The 21,032-nt window shown below is 31.9% G+C and overlaps 1 long non-coding RNA gene across 1 annotated transcript in view; it reads right to left on the bottom strand.

The window, feature by feature from the left end:
- Positions 1–15,214, bottom strand: part of LOC148226789 (uncharacterized) — a 45,346-nt gene extending 30,132 nt beyond the window's left edge. The window contains exon 1 of the long non-coding RNA XR_015812243.1: positions 15,040–15,214. This is a non-coding gene — a long non-coding RNA (uncharacterized LOC148226789). The remainder of the gene's footprint in view (positions 1–15,039) is intronic.
- Between the last annotated feature and the right edge of the window lie 5,818 nt (positions 15,215–21,032).

Genomic DNA, 21,032 nt, shown 5'->3' with positions numbered 1-21,032 from the left:
ATCAAGCGTTAAGCGTTACTGTTAAACACTCATTTTGTGATACTAATATCGCCTTTAACGGAGCGCCGTTTTAAGATGAAATGGACCGCGTTACCTGTTGATATATGGCTTTTTAAACCACCGACGCACGGGGTCGAAATTATTCACGTTCAAAGACCATTTCTTCCTTTGCAAATCGAAACTTAAGCTGCGAAGAAACTGCACATGAGAAGATTTGCAAAACGTCTATTTAAGACGAGCGCTTATTGAAACTTAACGACCCACTCCCGTTTAAGATACTCGATGAATGTGCAGCTTCAAAAGCATTTGATGAAAATTTATATCTTGCAATGTTTTCGTTAAAAAAGCTCTTACAAATCTAATGAGATATTCAAATCCGAATGTTAATTAACAAACGGTAACATAACGGAATTAGCACCGCAGCGCATGATGTAAAAAGTGATTAATCTGGCGATCAATCTCGCATATGTTTCGATTCAGTTTCCTTCAGACGCGATGATACTTATTATGGCTGTTTGAATGCATCGCAAGAGTAAATTAAATTGATGTTTTTGAACAGAATCTGTTCAGTAACACTATAAAAGGGTGCTGTAGAATGCGGCTCGATCTACGTGGTAACTTATTATTGCACGCCGTCGCTTAATTCCGCATCAAATCAAAAGAGCTTTTATGAGGCTAACGATCTATAGAACTAACTAGTGAAATATTAACCGATGCGAAAACAGAAATATCGACGTATTTTATTCGCGTGACAATAAATTTGGGGAATGGGGAACATTATTATACGGTCTAATTAATATATTTTACATTATGGTAATTAAAATATTTTTTATAACATTTTATAATAATATATGTAAATATATACAAGCTGACACATAAAATTCAATTAATCATTTAATGTTTATAAATATTTTTATATAAAAAAATAAACGATAAACGCAATTTTATTTCGAATGTATAAAATTTTAAATTTACTCTTTTATGATCTGACAATTAAAATGAATGCCGATGGATCACTGCGCAATCAATATAAATATTGTATACTTCTCATCATAACGTCTATTATTAGATAGAGCATAATAGGCTTTCTAGCATAACGCCTCTCGCATGCCGGTCTGAAAGGATTAATAAATTCAGCCTCGAGATAATACGCCCTGCCATATCGAACGCTAACTTATCATTTAGATTATTAAGAATTCATTGGATCCGCGTTGTGATCTCTCAATAGACTTTGTCCAGGGGGTGGATGAACGAGGAAGCCTTCGAGCCAGTTGTGACCCCAAAGCCTCGCCATTAACGACCATTAAGGAAATGAAAAGCAACGGGCGGGTGGCTAGACGATCGTACTTCACCCGAGAGTCTTTGCCCTTAACCCCACACTCTATCAGCATATGTGAACATACATACAGTGCTGTAAATATAAAATCGATTCATCTATAGTCGGATTTATGTAAGAAGATCTTTGCTATGCGAAATTATATATATTATAAAATTAAAAAATTTAAAAAGTAGCAATTATTTAAAAAAAATATATAATAATTTTAAATACATATGATTGTGTCCCGACTGTGTCAGGGGATGCGAAGAGAGAAGCGGCGGATTTTGCGATCTTCGTTGGTCTAAAGTTGGGTCGGCCTGTTCTTGGTTTAGGTTTGTACGTACTCAGTAAGTCTAGACAGGCGTCATTTTAGATTTTTCCAGAGGGAGAAAAAGTTGGCCAGCCAGTGGTCGATTCGGCAAAGCAACTGGCGATGACCAACTCGAAAAATAAGCTCTAAAATAAGGCGGCATTTCCGAATACTTATGGCATGAAACTGACGGCAAAGCATAATAACAGCTTAACGCCCGAAGACTCGTACACTTCTTGAACAGAAATACATTTTAGGAGCAAACTGTATTGCTAGGTAAACATAAAACAAATTCAATCAAAAGAAATCGAAACATCCAGGTTGAAAGTACATCAATTAACAAAGTTTTTTAACCTAAACTTCTGTATGTAATTGCAAAATTAAAAAGTAAAAATGTTACGGTATATGTAGAAAAATTATATAACACAGTAATCAAAGAACTTTCAAAAAATATCAACCATTAACTAACGATAATTTTTACAGGGTTTTTGTTATTTTGAAATTTTCATCACCATTTGGAAAACCGCAATGATTTACAGATTAAAAAACCAGAAGAAAAAGCTACAAATCGGATAAATTATCGTCATATTATATTATGGCATTAAGTAAAATAATTTTATAAAAAATAATATTATTGCGCTTAAAAGAATATCTGAGGAATAAAATCATGAACGAATAAATATGTATTTTACATTCCTAATATTTTGTGTAAATTAAGAATGATTGCAATGGTTACAAACTAGTTACTTATAATTTAATAATATGTATGTTTAAATGCTTCTTAAAATTAAAAAAAATATCCGTTTATAATATAATGTAATTTGCACTCACCTACTTTTTCAGCGTTCTTTTTCTGCTCACACCTGTCACACACATTTATTTTCATCACTGCACTTAAACAACACACTATCACTATTTATATTTATTTTTATTATTTACACTTTTTTATCCATTTCAATATTTTTCGATACGTATAAAAACACTCGTCAATATGAAAAAGAATTTCACAACTTCTGCACATGTATGCTGTATCTTTCCTTATTCCGTGTGCAGAACAAACACGACACTTTCTTCTCACATATTTCTCCGCACTTTTTAGCTGATGGCTTTTTAACTTATCTGAAAGCCTTTCTAGTGGATCGACAACACGGCCATGACAAGATGTGGCAGAAACTGGTGAAATGTCATTAGAATCGATAAATTACACTGAATTCTGCACAGCCTTACTCAAAAGAAAATCTTTAAATTTAATTTTGCTGTTACGATTCAAATTTTGAACGAATAAAACAATGCGCATCGAAATAAATGAAAAACATTTTTTTATTCATTCCATTGTTTTTTTTTTAAATATTAACACCTCATATATTTATTACAATCCGTTATACATTGAGGCTTATGGCCGATAGTTCTGGGCTTTTTCCCATGTCCAAAGTAGATATCATTCTAAAATCTTTTTTCTTATTTGTTTTCCAAATTTAGATAAGCGTTTTACTTTATCTGCCATGTTTCATCTGTATGGCCTTGATTTCTGGTTTGTTCCACAAAGTTCTGTTTTCCGTAAAAATGAATATTTTGGGAGTAAAATGCTATTTTCAAAATTGTCAGCATAAATACGGTGCCACATGTCTAGATATGTACTTTCATCGCCGTATTTACTAATCTTCCTATATTTCTGGTGTATTACAATAGTGAGTTTTAATAAATTTATCTACATTTTTATGATTTTTATAATATCTTACTACTTTATTTAAAAAAAATTTTAAGCAGTAAAAGTAATAAATATGAACGTTTTTTAAAAAAAAAATTTAGTTTACTTGTTTTAAAAACACCTATGAAGGATTGGGGTAAAAATTATTAATCGAGCTTAAATAAGCTTTAATAATTTTATTAAAGCGTTTATGCATAGTAAAAAATATTTTTTCAATGAACATTACATCACAGAATTTGGCATGTACTTAATATTATATATCTACAAGCCCTTCGAAGAATCGACTTTGCAAAACAACGCTGTCATGGATCTTTCATACGAGGCGAAATCGAACCTTTCTAGAGGCGCTCGGATAAAAGAATCCAGTTACGGCTAATAGACGACTGACAGTTTAATGTCTCTCTAATATATTTATTGTTATTATTGGTATAATGGACGTCCGAGATGAACGAAAAAAATTATAATATACCCATTGACCGCGTCGAATCGCCACTATTTGTTATGCACACTTCAAAGACAATTTGTTAATGAAACATTCCGGCGAGTGCCGGCACGTCAACGTTACTATACTTTATTGTAACCGATATATTCTTGCCGCGTTAATTTATCGCGCCGTACCCATTATTAAAAGCACTGACCTCAGCGCCGGCTCTGGTAAAGTCGAATAATTAAACGGCTAAAAATCCGAATGATACCGATATAAATCAAAAGTTTCGTTTCGAACAACATCGTCAAATGTTTGCTCTCAGATATAATCATCGGGGCGGAGCGCCTTTCAATTATTCATATTTATAGCCGACGATGATAACGTGAAATACAATGTTTGATCAGGTCGTTTCGGTTATTTATTGACTTTTGGGCACGTCGACTGTAATTTAATCTCCTTCATGCGCGCCAATCGAACGAGAGCTTTTTAATTGACTATTAACGGATTAAATTGCGCTTCATTTTTATATGTAAGGCGTTATTTTTTTATCAATCGTTCAAAGAAGACGAAAAAGCATCTAAAAACGCCATGACGTTACAGTTGACGTTGCTGTCGTTTTGATATTCAAAAACAAATAAAATAAATAAAGAGTTGTAAGATAGAGTCGATATTTCGAGTAAGACCAGGCTTGCTTGAGACATCTATTGCACTTTTTGTATTAATGGTTTTATTGCCTTACGTCAGAATGACAGACTTTTTTTAGCTATCACTACATTATTCATCAATTAGTTGTATATAAAAAATACTTAAAAATTGCGATGGAAATACCACAAATCAAACAGCAACATTTCTCGCAAAAAAATACAGAAAAATAGGCTAATTCACAATTCTCGTGGAAATTATACGGTTGTGCCAGGACGCGCGCTAGACCATACATTCAACCCTGCAAATAATATTATTGTTTTTCTTCGCTTTGGTTACCAATCGCTGTAGACCATCTGGGCCATTTCTCTTTTAAGGCATGAATAGATTTGTGTGTGTCCAAAAATCGATGCAATTGACTCACATAGACCCTCATCTGCAATTTTCAATGTCTCAAAGCAGCATTAAATATTTGAAACTTGGTAATAGAGAAGAGAGACGCAGAAGGGAAATGCTGGATGGAGAAAATTCACGGAGTCACAGCAGCATAGACGAACAGAGAAGAGATAGGAGACTGCGTCGAAACGAGAAACATCACGAGAAGACGCAACTCGACACGCCAATAAAAACACTTTGAGTTTCAAAATCTGCCATTTCAACTACACCGGCTGATAGAAATATCTTTATTTCACTCTATATATAATAATTAAAATATGTAGGTAAATGTTACTAGGTTTTCTGGCGGCTATTTGGGTGCAAAATTATTCTTCTTTGGCTTTAAAACGATTGTAAATATATCAATTCATTGTGTCGTGGCCGACCGGGCTATAACCAGCAATCGATTTGTTGGCCTGGTCTGTCTAAGAGAATTGCGATCGCGTCCTTTATTCTGGTCCGTTGCGCCCAGGATGACAGCGCTCGAGTTCGCACCTCTTGCATGAGCCATCCAGTTTTTAAAGAGCTTACCAAGCATAAAGATGGGGTGGTGTTCGTATATTTTAGGTGGGTACTATATTATTAAAAACAATATTTTAGATGTAATTATTATTGTATAATGACCATAATGACCCATTAGAAAAATTTGTCAAGTCATGATGGACAGATTTGTGATAAATAGTAATAGAAAATATTTGCTTCTGCTTTTTAAATATTTTAATATACTACTTATTAATTTTACGTAACAGTAGAAATGCAATTTTTTATATAAAAAAAATATTATATAAAAAAATTTTCTAATCAATTTATTCAAAAAGGCTTTAAAAAATAGGAGTTATTTTAGCCATGACTTTAAGTTATAAAGGGCGTTTATAGGAAAATTACAATCTAGCTTACACGCTTAATGGGAAATATTTTACAGTTTAATTTTATAGTTTAATACCTATTTTAAAAATGAGATGTGTTATGGTAGGTTTAAGTAAAATTATTTTGCAAATATTTAGTGCTAATTTTATTGATTGATTAGTATTCAATTATCATATTGTGATAAATATAGTTATAAATTTTAGAAGACATATCCTATACGATTAAGAATGATGTAAAATTAGCATTTCTTAAGTTCTGAGGTGAAAGACAGGTGGATAAACTTTTACATTGTTATTATATAAATAAACGTTTATTGTTAAAATATATAAAAAACAGAGGACATTTAAAAATAATTTATGTTTTTTAATTTTATGTTGAATTTTCAAACGAAAAAAGGCGGCGTAAAAATGATAGAAGCTAAAGAAAAATTCGAAAACTACCTGTTCATTTTAATTACCGTAGAATTTATATAAAACCATAACAATAAACATTAATTATTATTTCTCAACATAAAAATATATCACGATTTAAGCCGTTATTGAAGATAATTCAGACAATTTGTGACCTCTCGCATTAACGACGTCACTTTTCCATGAGGTCGGAGATCTCAAATATGTATGCGATAAAATAAATCTATTTTTTACTTCTCCGACCAATATTTCATCATCATCGTAAGATGCGAGACCATAATAAATATGATATCGTACTAGTTCATAAATGTTCCTTGCTAGGCGTTTTCGCCGTATAATAATTGAGGCGTATGTAAATAAAACTCGTTCCAGGATATATCCAATAAAGCGCTCGACCGCGACACCTGCTAGATAAAATAGTCAATTTGGCATGAAAAATGGCCTTTTTGTATAATTGAAATTCGGACCCGTCCATACGTCTGTACCAACATGGCGATGTATGCGGAATCGGATGACCCTAGGGTCAAAGAGATTAAAGCGATACCTGCCCACGTACGGCATGACCCAGAAATGCGATTCTAAATCCATTCGAAGCACATCCTAGATTCGTCGATGCCATATTTTCCAATTTAACAAGGTGTTGAATTTAAGCAAGCAAATTTACAATTTTTATCTATTTATTTGTAATTACTGTACCTGCGTGAAATGTGATTGAACGCGTGTGGTTATTTTTTAATGGCGCGGTGTAAGCCTCGATTAAATTACTATTATAAATAATGAAAGAAGTTTGAGAATCGGCGTTATATAAAAAGCGATTTCGACACTATTGACCTTTGAATTCGTTAGAATCCAAATGTGAGATATATGGCGTTCGAGATTTTAAGCACCTGTTCAATAAGTAATAAAGCAAAATGATACTTTTATAGATGGAAAATATAGAAAAACATTATAATTAAGTGATTATTATTTTATATAATGCCCTTTGTAAAGTGAATTTATTTATTTTATAAATATATGCGTAAAAATAATCATTTATAAATATAAACAATTACTTTAAATCAATGCTTAGTAATCAGATTAGAAATTCTCTAAATCTTTGTATATAATATAAAATAAGTCTTTCGGATAAATCACTGAATGTTAATTAAACAATGCGTTTGATTGTACTAAGATAGAATAAAACAGCGTGCAAAGTTGCGATTCTCGAGCGTGTTCCGAGGCGAAAAGCTCGTGCTTGATAATATAAATAAAACATTTTACTGTTCTTTAATAACATAAAAAATAAATAGATACAAGGGCTTATAAAATAAACTTGATTGGGTATTTAATTGGTTAACTCCTTATTCATTCAGATACTGCTTTAAACCGTCGTTAAGACATAATTTGAGAGTTAAGAAAAGTCAATTTGCTGTTTAAATCTAAATTCGACATAATGAAAGTCTAAAAATAAATATAGTTTTTTTTTTATTTCGATTAGGTTTTATTTATTTTTAATATTATATCATAATATTTTGCCAAGTGATATTATGTCACAATTTTGTGAATCTCTGATCGTGGAAATATGCGTACCAGGTAATCCATATATAAACAAATATATTTTTACTGATAATGAGTAGTGAAATTGTAAATTAATTGTTTGTTACTTTTAACTGGCTGAAATTATTTTTATACTAGTAAAAATATAACTTCACTGTTGATAACCTTTAAGTGTAACATACATATATATTCTTTTTTCAAGGACAGATTAGTGTAAGTATATTATTGAATGAGAGTAAAATTTAAATAAGATTTAATAGAATTTTTCTTTTCGCGTAGAATTATTCTGAAATTTAAGAAAAATCTTACAAGGTTTGTTTTTGTAGAGAGAAAAAGAATAAATTATTGTTTTAATGTATTTAAAAAATCATTAACATATATTTAAAAGTTTAAGTAAAAAACTGCTGTCTTTATTTATAAATATGATTTGATCCTTTGAGTATTGAAAATCTATATATAATTATTTATTTATTTATTTTATTAATTTATTTAGCTTAATAGCTAATCTTTACATCTAACAAATTTAGTAAACATATATAAAAAATATATAAAAAATACATAACAGAAAGAAAAAATAAAAATATACAATAATAAAGACTTAATATTATAATTTATTTCTATATGTACGAAGGTGTTTTTTTATTCCATTTATGAAACCCGTTATATTTTTGCTGTTTTGGATTTCTCTTGGAAGACTATTATATAAATCAAAACCTCCGTACATAACTTCCCTAGCCGTACTCGTTTTCTTATACTTAATTATCTTTAAATTTTCTCTATTTCTAGTATTATATTTATGTACATCTTTATTTCTTATTAAATACTTATTAAAATATTCTGGTAACATATTATTTTCTAACTTATATATAAATACTAAAACATTCATACTCAATATTTCTTGAACATTCAACCATTCTAATCTATCAATCATACTTTTACAATAGTGAATGAATTTATGTTAATTCAGTATCAACTTTAATAACAAAAATATACTATAATTGGCTACTATCAATATATTTATGTTTATAGTCCTAAGAATATATATTATACTTTAACTGAACATATTAAATAAAATTAATTTTATTTGTGAATTTTTTACCTCAATTTTTAACGTTTCATTATTTATTAAAAAATTGTAAACTTATCGCCCGAAATTCACCGCCAACAATTTACCGCCAGCAATTATTTTTTAGCACTTTCCAGCCTCGGTAATTAATCGCATAAATAATTTATAGCTTAGAAATAATCAACAGAAAATTTTACCGTTTAGAGGCAATGATATGTGCTTATAAAAACTCGCTTATTTATTAGTCTAAATTTTTTTATATTAATTTTATAAAAAAATATTGCCGCTCAATATTTTTTTATAAAATTAATATAAAATACAAATGGGCTCTGTAAACTGGACGAGTAATTTGCACAAATTTGGAAGGTGTCAGGATGGTCACGATTCTCAGCAGCGAGGGAGCGATTGAAAAATAAATTATTAATTGAATTAAATATTTTTTATTTAATATATGAATTCAACATTATTTTTTTTTATAAAAATGGAATTGATTTAGGGATTTTATGAAAAGATCTTTGTATATATTTTAGCTATTTACAATTATAATACAAATTGACTAGCTGTATTATATTAAATTTTTTGCTCCAACGTATTTTTTTTGTTTAAATATGTTATCTGCTTTTCTTATATAATCTATTGGTTGTGTACATATAAAAATTGTGAGATTGTGTTTATTGGAATAATAACTTTTTTATGATTACTTAAGGAAAAAATCTTTAGAAAAATACTTTATTTATGTACATTTAATACGTAAAATATTCGCACATTGCTTATACGATGTAGTCGAATTATACACATGAATTATGTAAATATTTTTTGACTTAAATGCGAATAATTGAAACTGGAGGCAAAAAATTGTCATAAGCGTTTCGAAATTTTAGACTTTGACGCGGACATAATTCTGGAAAAATACAATCGAAATATCACAATCGTTGTTTTTTTATAGTAAAAAATAAAATGCGCTATTGCATATAAAAGTATTAAATTGTTATCAAAATATATAAGCAAAAACGATAGATTGGGCAAACAAAAAATATAGTGTATTAATTGAAAAATCACATTACAGGCTGTGTGCTATTATATTATATTATGCAATACAATAATTAAAAAGTTGTATTTAATTTACCCATTATGGATTATTTACTATAGTTTGATTATTTTAGTTCTACATTATACAAACATATCGCGTCAATAAATTATGCACGGATATTTTTAATTAATTCCATAAATATCGACGTCCGACATATGTATTATACTAAGTTTTGTTATATACTTCGAAAGCAATGTTCGCTTTGGACAGATAAGATCAATGGCTAATAAAACCGAGATCTATGGTTTGAATCCATTCGTGGTCGTAAAATCAAAAAGCATTTTTTTCTCCGTGTCATCAAATTGGTCCTTAAGAGGAAATAAACTTTAATAGACCATATTTTCACCTAATCGCCGTCTATCGAGAGGCATGGGTTTCTTATCTTATTACCTATGTATGCATATACATTCATAATATAAACGTTTTATATCCCACTAATGTGTTTTTTCAATCAGTGCTCCATATTAAATAAATTGATTTATATTCCAAAATATTTTCATATAATAAGCGTCAGTCTTTCAATTAAATTATTTTTTAATATATACCAAATTTTTTGTTACTTATTGATTCCATATATAACACAAAAAAAAAATTATTTGCAAGGATACCTTAGTATGTATATGCAGCTAATATAAATATATTATTAAAAGTGCATATAAAGATAGTTATTAGCTGTAAATTAAAATTGTAAAGTTATTAAAACTTTTCTTTATTTATGTGATATTAAACGTTTATTGTTAGAACCGTGAGAAGATCTCAGTGTGGTCTTCAGTGCGAGGTGAAATTTATCCACAAATATCCATAGATTAAACGGTTAATTGATGCCCCCCACAATGAGGTTAATACACCATAAACATATAAAACTTTACAAGAACGTTTTATATTGCGCGCACACATACGAGTGTGATGTTTTTTATTATTATTTTTCTGCCGTTGGAAGTAACATCTTTCGTGTTTTACACGATGGAACACGATTTTATTGCTGTGTAATATCACTTGGAATGTTTTCGTGTTGCAACCTAATTGTTTGTGAACTGATTTTTGAATCAAAAGTCGCTTTTAGAGTCGAGTCGGTTGTAAAAGCTCGGCTAGATCCGTATTAGTCTTTTCGCCGCGAGTTTTTACGATTTGTCGTATAGTTGCCTTTTATTCGGTAGATAACATATGGTGGTGTTATTTTGAAATACTATTAAAATATAGTGGAACATTATGGGTTTGAATAACAGTAAAAATATCGAACTAGACTAAAACATTTGATTGATAAAAATAAATATAAATAAAAAGTATATCGATGTCATAATGTATTTAGTTTGTATTTTTTTTCTGTTTAATTAGTAGTGCTTGGGACAGGTCGTCTGTATCTGCTTTTACCAAAGCTGCATATACGAAAGGTACTGGTAAATAGAGATAAACGATTTCATGGGTGTCAATGCGAAAAAACAGCGCAGTGCTAATAGATAAGAGCTTGACACTATCATAATTCGTAATTAAATGATAGCATATTTTTACATTTAAGATCATTAATTTAATTACGAGAATATAACTATTGGACGTACAATAGTATATTCTAAATAAAAACGAGTATTTTGCTCGTGTTAGAGTACCGCAGGAATCCAATCTGGGTCTTCTGTTTTTTAACTATTCATCAATGATATACATGCCCCAATTAAGGGCTTGAATGGGTCAGAGTATTTTCACACATTATATTCGCTCTCTGATAAAAATATCTGGACTCTATTATAAAAAACATTTAAAGAATATTTTAATTACATATTAAAAAAAAATAAAAAAATAGGTATATTATTTGGGAAGAGAAATATGTTAAGTAAAAATACATAAAAAATAATATTGCCCGTATTAATTATTGTGCAACAATTTTATATATGCTTAATAAATAAGATTAAACGATGTTGCAAAAATTACAAAATAGACCAATGAGAGAAGTTTTAAATAAAAATAGATTTATTTATTAGAAAAGTATGATTGATAGATTGGAATGGTTAGATATTCAAGAAATATGGAAGATAAACGTTTTAGTATTTTTATATAAGTAAAAATGCCCATAGGTTTAATACTATTTAAATATAGTAAAGTAAAACAAAAAGAGTACGACCAGGGGAATATTTTTTCCAGATAACTTAGAATATAAATTTTTATAAGTCTAAGCATTTGGAAACTTGCACTGCATTAGACAAATTTTTAGCTGATATATAAAAAAAATGATATGTAAAGGTATTTTACTTGTACAAAATCAACAGTTAGGGAAGTCCTGATAATATGGGTTCTGTCTATATTTTAATTAATTTTTTACTATTTTTATGTAATAATTACATTTCCATATATGAATTAAAATTTCTGCATTTAATGCAGTAATCAGATACAAAACAACAATTAAATATTTTGATGACAATTAGAGATTTGAGCTACTGAGTATGGGTTAAAATATTTATAAGTATGTAGTAAAATTAAAACATATTTTTGTACCAACATAAAAAGTATATAAAAGTACAGAGAACACAAAAAGTATTGCTATTAATAATACAAAAAATAATAATAAAGGAACTCTGTATATATCAGTCGTGGAAGTTAATGACTAACACCTAAAATACAGGTTTGAATTATACATGAAACCTAATGTTTTTCATCTGGTAGATCAAAATAAGTTATTATTTTTATTAATTAATTTAGATTTTCTTAATCTTACAGAGAAATAGTGATTGTTAATTAAAATAAAACTAGGTCATGCTTATATGATTTTAAAAGATTTCGAGTTCTATATGACACATTTACCCACTCTGATTTAAGATGAAAATTAAAAAAAAAAATAAAGTTAAAAATACTCATTCCTAGAGTTCTCCCATCGAATTCCCCTCGCATTCTCATGTCAAATGAATTATGGTAGTGTTTTGCGGCGCACGCGCACCCTAATTCGATTATGGCGCTCTTATTAATGGCCGGAGCGAGCCACGAGCCCGCGGCGGCCTCTAATACCCTGGCTAATTGATCAATTTTAAAATAATGCTTGTTTAATTGTTCTTTCTCGAGATTGAGTCATTACACGCCCCGAGTCAGGTTTTCGGCTTTACAGGTGTCCCGCTAATGGCCGCGCACTATTATCTCACCGCACGACTCATATATCTTGCTTTGTCAGGATGAATATTCATACCTCGAAATATATACATATATATGAATACAGACACACATGCGAAACTTTCTGAAGTTGTGATAAAAAAAATATCACGTACACATACGATTCACGTTGATATGAACATATCAATTTGATAATCATCATTGTGAAAAATTTGTTCACTGTGAATAACAGACATATTTTATTTGATTTTATAGTTTAAAATATCATATTGTATTGTTAACATAATGTAATAATTTAAATGTTTTTAAAATAATTTTAATTAGAGGTCTTAATTAGTATCAATTAATTATGAATTTAAAATGTAAATAACGTATTAAAAAAAAATGAAAAAATTCATCCAAATACTGATTTAATATTAAAGTCAACGTAGATAAAAAAATATTTTTTGTATCGGAGCTGGTCGCTTTCTCACATATTCTATGTAGCTAAGTTCCGAAGCAACCGTGTCCAGTGAGTGCCTGTGTGAGGTCGTAATTCTACTAACCATGTTTTCTTTGACTCCAAATTTCTAGATCCACGATCGCGTTCACCGCCTTTGGGTGGAGGCGTCCCACCGCTCGCGCCATTTTGTTATAGTCAGCTTTCTGGCTTCTTCATTGCTTTGCCCTCTATGTATTTTCTGTCTCTCCAAAGTCAGCAAGTCTATGGACGGTATTCCTCCGAAACCGTGCGGTATGCCGAGATGATTCTCAACGCATCTCGTCGTTGAAATAGAGCTAGCATGAGCCTCTACCCTTCCATCCGTATGAAGTTTGACTCCACGGGACGCCGCGCTGCAAATTCACACCCATGCATTGGTACTCCAGCACCCTGTCGGAGAAGTAGCTGAGTCAGGTATGCTGAGGTGCTGATTTTTGCAACTGCGTCAAGAGTCGAACTTCACCGTGTCGTGCTGAATGCGTTTCATGCGACTGCATTTTAGTTTGTTTTGATGGTCGGAAGCCGAACTTATGACGCTCTCCTCGAGGTCGGCAAGACTTTGAGTAAAGATGTCTATCGGGAAGTTAGGTGAGAAGTAGCAGTTGTATATTCTGATTCCGCCTAGCTCAACCCACGTCCATCCCTCATTGCTGTCAGTCTCTGAGTTCATCCGGCTCGGCTGGCCCGCAGGCACGAAGATCGCCGCCCTTGAGCCAGCGTCCAAGTACCATCGGTGGGACAAGTTCTGGTAGTGCTCGGATACTATGACGACATCAGCTCTTTTCTCGAAAGCTATTTGATGCAGCAGGTTCTGTTCAAATTTATTAGCATGAAACGTCGTTTGCAAGTTCATCCTGAAGCGCGCTGTAGCAGCTACTTCTACTAATGTGCGCGGAAGCAGCAGCGTTTTTGCTATTCTTGTTGTAGCACAGGACGCACTGCGACGCGTTCTTGCAGTTAGTTGTGACCGGACTTCTTGTAGTGTAAACGCTACGAAGAATATTTGCTTAGGTTTTTCGTCAGAGATTGCGGCGGTGTACTGCGGCGACGGGGTTTGTTCACCCTGCTGTCAGTTGCTCTTTCGATTTTGCTCTTTAGTTTTCTCTGCTTCGCTTTTTGGGCTTTGTCTGCTCACCTTGTAGTGACTTTCTTCCACTCTTTCTTCTTCCAAGACGAGGGAAGTGTGCTAGCCGTAAGCGGTGAATTTTCTTTTTCCGGTTTGGATTCTTCGGTAGGCTAGCATTAATTCTGATACAGCCTTTTTGATCGGTTTGTGCACGTTTGTACGTTTTGTGATGTAAGCATTGAGCTCCATCAATTTTTCTTCGAGCAATTCCAAATTAGGATTTTTTTGGAGTTGTGGCTCCTGTGTTAACGATTTTGAACCCCTTCCCGTATAGGACTAAGATGGCGTCACTCGGATGCGCGAGCTTGGTTGCGCAGAGGGATTCTGTCATCGAGATTCGCGATTTTTTAATACCAACTTCTAAGGACGCAAAGTTGGTACCGTGTGGTGCGCGCGCCGGTGAGCGGTGCCGGATAAGCCGGAGCCCTCCCGGAAAGCAAGTATCGTGTGTAGCGGGCACCATGTCACCGGTGCGCATGCGCCGATGCGCGGTGCGAGCTGTCACTTTTTGGGTTATTGTTAAATGTACTTACCTCGGTCTCCCTCGCTGTCTTCGCAGGATGAGCGATCTCTGTTAGTAGGCTGGCACTGGATTAGCACTTTCGGCATCAGCTCCTCACGAGATCGACTTGTCTCCGACCCTTGGGCGACGGAACACTACGGAGCGTCCGAAGACGATCCGCACCGCTTGGGGTAAACACCTTAAATATATCTACACCACAAAACATATTTTTTCTAGAAATTATTGAAAAAATCGTATTAAATAAATATAAATATAAAATATATGTTGAAATTGAATTTGTGCTATGAAATGTAAAATTATATGTTGAAATTGAATTTGTGCTATAAAAAGAACGGTCAATGCCAGTATTACTAGTATTGATATTAATATTATTATTATTTTAATCAATTGACCAAAAAAATAATCTAAGTATCTACCGTTCGCATGGTTCACCATATTTATTGATTATCAAAATCAAAGCATATTCGAATACCATTGTAACTATTGTTTCGATGAATTAAATATTTTAATTAAAACACGTTCATTGATTAAAAAAAATATTTTCGAAAATACGGGCGCCAAATCTTTTTTTTTAAAGTATTTTTTAACAGTATATTTTGTTTTCGGTGGAACGGTCAATTGGCCGTTTCACCGAAAGGGGTAAAAATTATTCTATAAAGGGGGCATAGATTTAAATACGGGAACATACACTACACTTTCTCGAAGATTAAATTTTCATCGACACTCACATTTGAAGTTCAATTTAAAAGTTCTTGTACCACACAGAGGAGGTCGATCCTACATTAGAGCATTGAAGATCGCAGAAACCGCCGCTTCTCTCTTCACTAGTATAGCTTGACGTCAAAAACTTCAAAAATATTTGGAGCCTACAAACGCACAAACATCTCAATTAAATAGAAACAAACTTTGACTAAAATTAAAATTAAAACAACAGGAAAAACTATATTTATTCAAGTTGAGCGATATTGTATATTTAAAATATTTTAAAATTAATGTTTTTAGGCAACACAAAATGTGACTCATCCTTTAAACATATTTATGATAATATGTGTCCGCATATGGGTATTGAATTTTATATTGTAGTTTATATGCGATTATACAGTTAATGTTCATGTCGGTCGACGTTAGTAAAGCACATCATCGAAGAGGTCGATAAATTTTCATCTAAATTGATCAATATCCACGCGAGACACAATTTAAAATTAATTTTTATACGTGTTTATATATGGAAAAATATTTTATTAGTCGTAAACAACGCTTATTATTTGATATCTCGAATATGCGAATAATCGATTCGATCGGACGATAGCGCACGGATTCCACGCGAGAAAAGCTTTTTATTTCGATCGGTCCGCGTTGTTAATTCCACAAGCTTATGATGTAGATTTCGATGATAAAAGATCCGGCCGATGAAAAACAGTTTGAGGGCACTAAAACAGATTTTTCTCTATGTAAAGTGACCGCGCACAGCACGACAGACGAAACTGGTTCTCGTCTATAACGCAGTCGGAGCGCAGTCCGAGCGCTCGGTGTGTGCGGAAACGGTAGGAGACGTCGCTCGGAATGGGACGTCGATCGGCCGTACGTTATTTGGAGTATTCATTAACATAGGCCTTAATAATGCGACAGTTTGTTTGCAGTCGATCTCCAACTGGGTTTAATATGTGTAAAATATGCTTTTGCTTCGTTTCACGTCGTCCGAAGCGATAATAATAACTTTGTTCGCTTGGAAAATGTCACCGGCCTTTATCTATCCGTTCGGCGTGCCGTGGGTAGGACGATGTGAGCTGTAATTTAACACAGAACAACGACGCCTTCGACGAGCTGATTGAAGCGTACGAGTCTCGAACGGCCGGTAGTCGTGTTGAACGATTTACTTTAACTGCTTTATTCACCGTGCTCGGTAAATTCAATAATTGAATTGTACAATGGAGTAGTCACTGGTAAAAGCTCGTACGTTTATTTATAATACATAAAAGGTTCAAACGATAATAAAATATTATATTAAATCTTATATATATTACTTATGATAAAATAAGCTGCTTATATTGATTGAATATTATTTAAATTTACTTACAAAACATATCTTCTGCGTATTTTTTTTTCAACAATAATTATTGCGAGTTATGTATTTCTTATATATTTAACATCTATCTTTAGTAAAAAATGTTCCGTGGACTATTTGGGTAAAAATATGTTAAAGAAAAAAATTCGTGTATGCAATACCTGTTTGTTTTCACTTCGCCAGCCATCCCTATCATAAAAAAGGGGCCGGTTGGTTTTCCTCTTACATACCAGAATTAAAGATAACTACTGTTATCTTTCATTCGGTACCGTTAGACTTGCCTGAGATAAAGCAAATGTATGCCACACGTCACGCATAGCGAACATGTTAAATTCAAATTTAAAAATTTGCGCCAAAATATTTCGCATATATGTGGTGGGCCTTATGGGGATTAAATAGGATATTATTGTTCTACTTTGATATCCTAACCTGATAAAACTACTTGGATTAATCCCCTATAACGAGCAACATTTTATTTTTAGCTTCTGCTTTCAAGCAGTATACGTATTGTCGTTTTTGTAGTTGTAAACCATAAATATATTGCTTTAAATATTTTTGTTTTCAACGATTTCAATATTTTTTGTACTACCGGTATTACAAAATAGAATAACGTAAATTTTTGCCCTAATACCGGTATTACCGTTATTGCAATTTCCAATCATGCGTTTTAGGTTTGGACATATGAGGTAATTTTGGAATTAGATTTATTTTAAATATTTAAAAATTGTGTCAAGTGTTTAATTTTAATAATTATTATTGCTTGTCAAATTACAATTTTTAATAAAATATGATCAATATCTCGAATAAACGTTTTTGCTAGAGCTACAATAAATCTGTTCAAATAGTAAAAAACATTTTTTTGCTGTATAATATGGATAACGTTAAGTCGACAATTGGTTTTAATGAGTAGTTATTATGTATGTGCATGATACTCACTATATAATTATGTGAGATGTATTGAATTTCTACAAAACTCGTATCCGGTATCAATATAAATTTTAAATAAAATTATAAATGTTAGTATGTTTGTTTAGAATATTAGGTCAAACTTAAAATAACATAAAACCTCGAAAAATCGATGCCAAAGTACATCATTAAAACCTTTTACAAGCACTCTGAAGTTAATATCTTGAAACAAACACTTGTTAAGTAGCTTTCTGATATTTCCAGCGTCTCATATTGACTTTTAGTATGAGATACAAATATAATATTATAATTTGCTACAATTTGAATACAAAACCATTTGTGTATGTTTTTTTATATTTATTATGCGAGCGTGTCACCTACCAGAAGAGGGTAAGTCATTTGAAATTCTCGACGAGTTTTCATATAAAAATAAATACTAAGCGTCTTCCTCCTTCCGATCCAGCCGTATATATTCAAGTCAAACATTGATTTTATTGAATGTTTTCATCGGTTACTTTTTGGTATTCAAAAGTCGTCCACAAGGACCACCAAGTCGGACACATTCGGCCACAATTAGATATTCTCCCAGGGCCGCGAGGAGGCATTCACCGATGGCGAGTGGGCTCAACGCTCGTGATGTAAAATTAGTATATCATGTTGTAATTATGTCTACATTTGCTGGTACGTGTCATCCATCGACATCCCAACATGTGAATGATTGATGAAATGCCCGTAATCGATTTAGAACACATTCAGGGCCGGACTGAACACCTAGAGCGTTCGTTAGTAAACGCTCATAGGTGCATAAAACAATTATTGTTTTAGAAAAACATCCCTTACAAAACCATATATTAAATAAAAATAATTCACTCTAAACAAAAAAGTGTTTTTCTCACGTTTTGTTAAAATATTTTAATCTGTCAAATATAAAATAGATTAGTTATAAAATAAGCGTTCAAGTTATGAACTAACGTATTATACAGAATACGAATATCTAATAAATTGTCATTATTGTTAAGTCTGAGAATTCCACCAATCAGTGAGATTTGAAGGATAGGTTACTTCCACAGCAGCTCTAGGACTTTTTGTAAACACACCGAATACACATTTGTGTGAATACTCTAAAATACTTTTATAATATATAATACATATTATTTAATAAATAAAAAGAAAGAAGAACAATGGACCCAAATTGGATCACTGCGGTACTCCAGAAAAAATATATATTAGATTAAGTTAAGAGATCAATAGAAAAGAAGCAAAATATTCCATACATACAAAAAGTCGAAACAATATTATATTTATTAAAAAAATTCGCTATGCAATAAAACTTGTTTTCGTCAAAGTGAATGCGTCTTGGCCACCCTTGGTATAACAAGGTAAATATCAGGAAAAACATATATTATTAGTGAATTTGAGGAAATATCTGATTTCGCACCTGTTTTGATTTATAGAAAACGAGATGGCGTGCAAGGTCAGATAAGCTGGCGGTTGTGTCCCGGATAGGAGGAGGTCGTGAGTTCGATTCCCACCATGTGGTAGATGACTTCCCAGAATAGAGACTTTCGCAGGCTCATTTGTCTATACAAACAAAACGTCATCCATCAAATTAGAATACGTACGGTAAGTATCATTGCAATGGTGCTTGAAAAAAACAACAACATGCCAATCTCAGAAGTGTTCATGCGTTTTCAGATGAATCATGGACGCTATCGACGTGAAGAGTCAAAAGTGAGAGGAGACTTTGCTAAAAAAAAGGTTGACATATAGTACGTAATTTGAATATTGATAAATATTTCAAAGAGGAAATGCTGACACACGATAATTTACGACTTTCAGACCCAAATTCTTATTGTTTTTCGAGCGTAAATATATTGCTATTATGTAAGTTCTACTATGAATACAATTTTTTAAGACAATCCAAGGTTTTGTATGTAGAAAAAACGTATTTTTATTATAATACGTATTATTTATTGAATAAAAATAAAATTTCAAACATGATGTATTTAAATATGTATCTGTCTCGAATATAATCTACCTGATTCCTTATACCTGTCGATCTCATCGGAGTCGCCAATTTGAAGATAAAAAAGACGTCGAGTACAAATTACAAATAACGTTTATTGATCACAGTAAAGATATCAAGATGTTGTTACTTTGACCTTCGCACATTCATGGTCTCAACTTCAGAAGCATTGAAGCACACTATTACATATCTCGAATACATTTTTCTATTGGGTATTTTTTAGCGAATAAAAAATTACATTTAAAAATATATTTTGCATATAATACTTAATACAAATGAAATTAGTTGAATATTAGTTACCCGACAAGTTTTTTTTATTTATATTTATATTTCTAATTTTTTATCTAATTGTATCCTATTCAATTGTAATAAAATCATGTTAACGCCGTCGCAGTGTCGCTCGGTTACTCTATATTGTTAAAAAAAGTGTTATTATGAACACGAGATAACCGAGCGTTGCCACTGCGACGGCGACGGCACGATTTTATTGCTTTTGACGTGGATTTTTGACTTATGAGAAGGGATAACTGTTTTTTGCGCTCTCCTATTGAGCAAAATTCGCTTCAGATTTGCCCCATTAAATTTTTAATATTATTATAAAAAGTCATGAGTGATAGATATCCGAGCGCTCCTACGATTTTATTGCTTTTGCCGTGAATTTTTGAGTGTCCTGATTTTTTTTGCGCTTTTTCACTGATCAACATATGGTTTAGATGTACTATATCTAATTTTAACTTCTTGGAAGTTTTAATATATATATAAAGTCATAAAATGAACGCTAGATAATTTTTACTTTGGTGCCAATGGTATGATTGTACTGCTTCTGACGTGAATATTTGCCTTCTGAGAAGGTATAATTGTTTTTTGCGCTATCCTATTTGCAAAAATCATTTCAGATATGCTTCATCCGATTCTCACTTATTTTAAGTCGTAATATTTTTATAAAAAATCTAAATATGAACCTTTCTACTGCGACGGCGACGGTACGATTTTATTGCTTTTGACG

This window comes from Plectrocnemia conspersa, unplaced genomic scaffold (genome assembly GCF_051122295.1).
Source record: "Plectrocnemia conspersa isolate PC_06_02 unplaced genomic scaffold, ASM5112229v1 ptg000014l, whole genome shotgun sequence".
Taxonomy (NCBI): domain Eukaryota; kingdom Metazoa; phylum Arthropoda; class Insecta; order Trichoptera; family Polycentropodidae; genus Plectrocnemia; species Plectrocnemia conspersa.
This window is presented reverse-complemented; position numbering and strand designations above follow the sequence as displayed.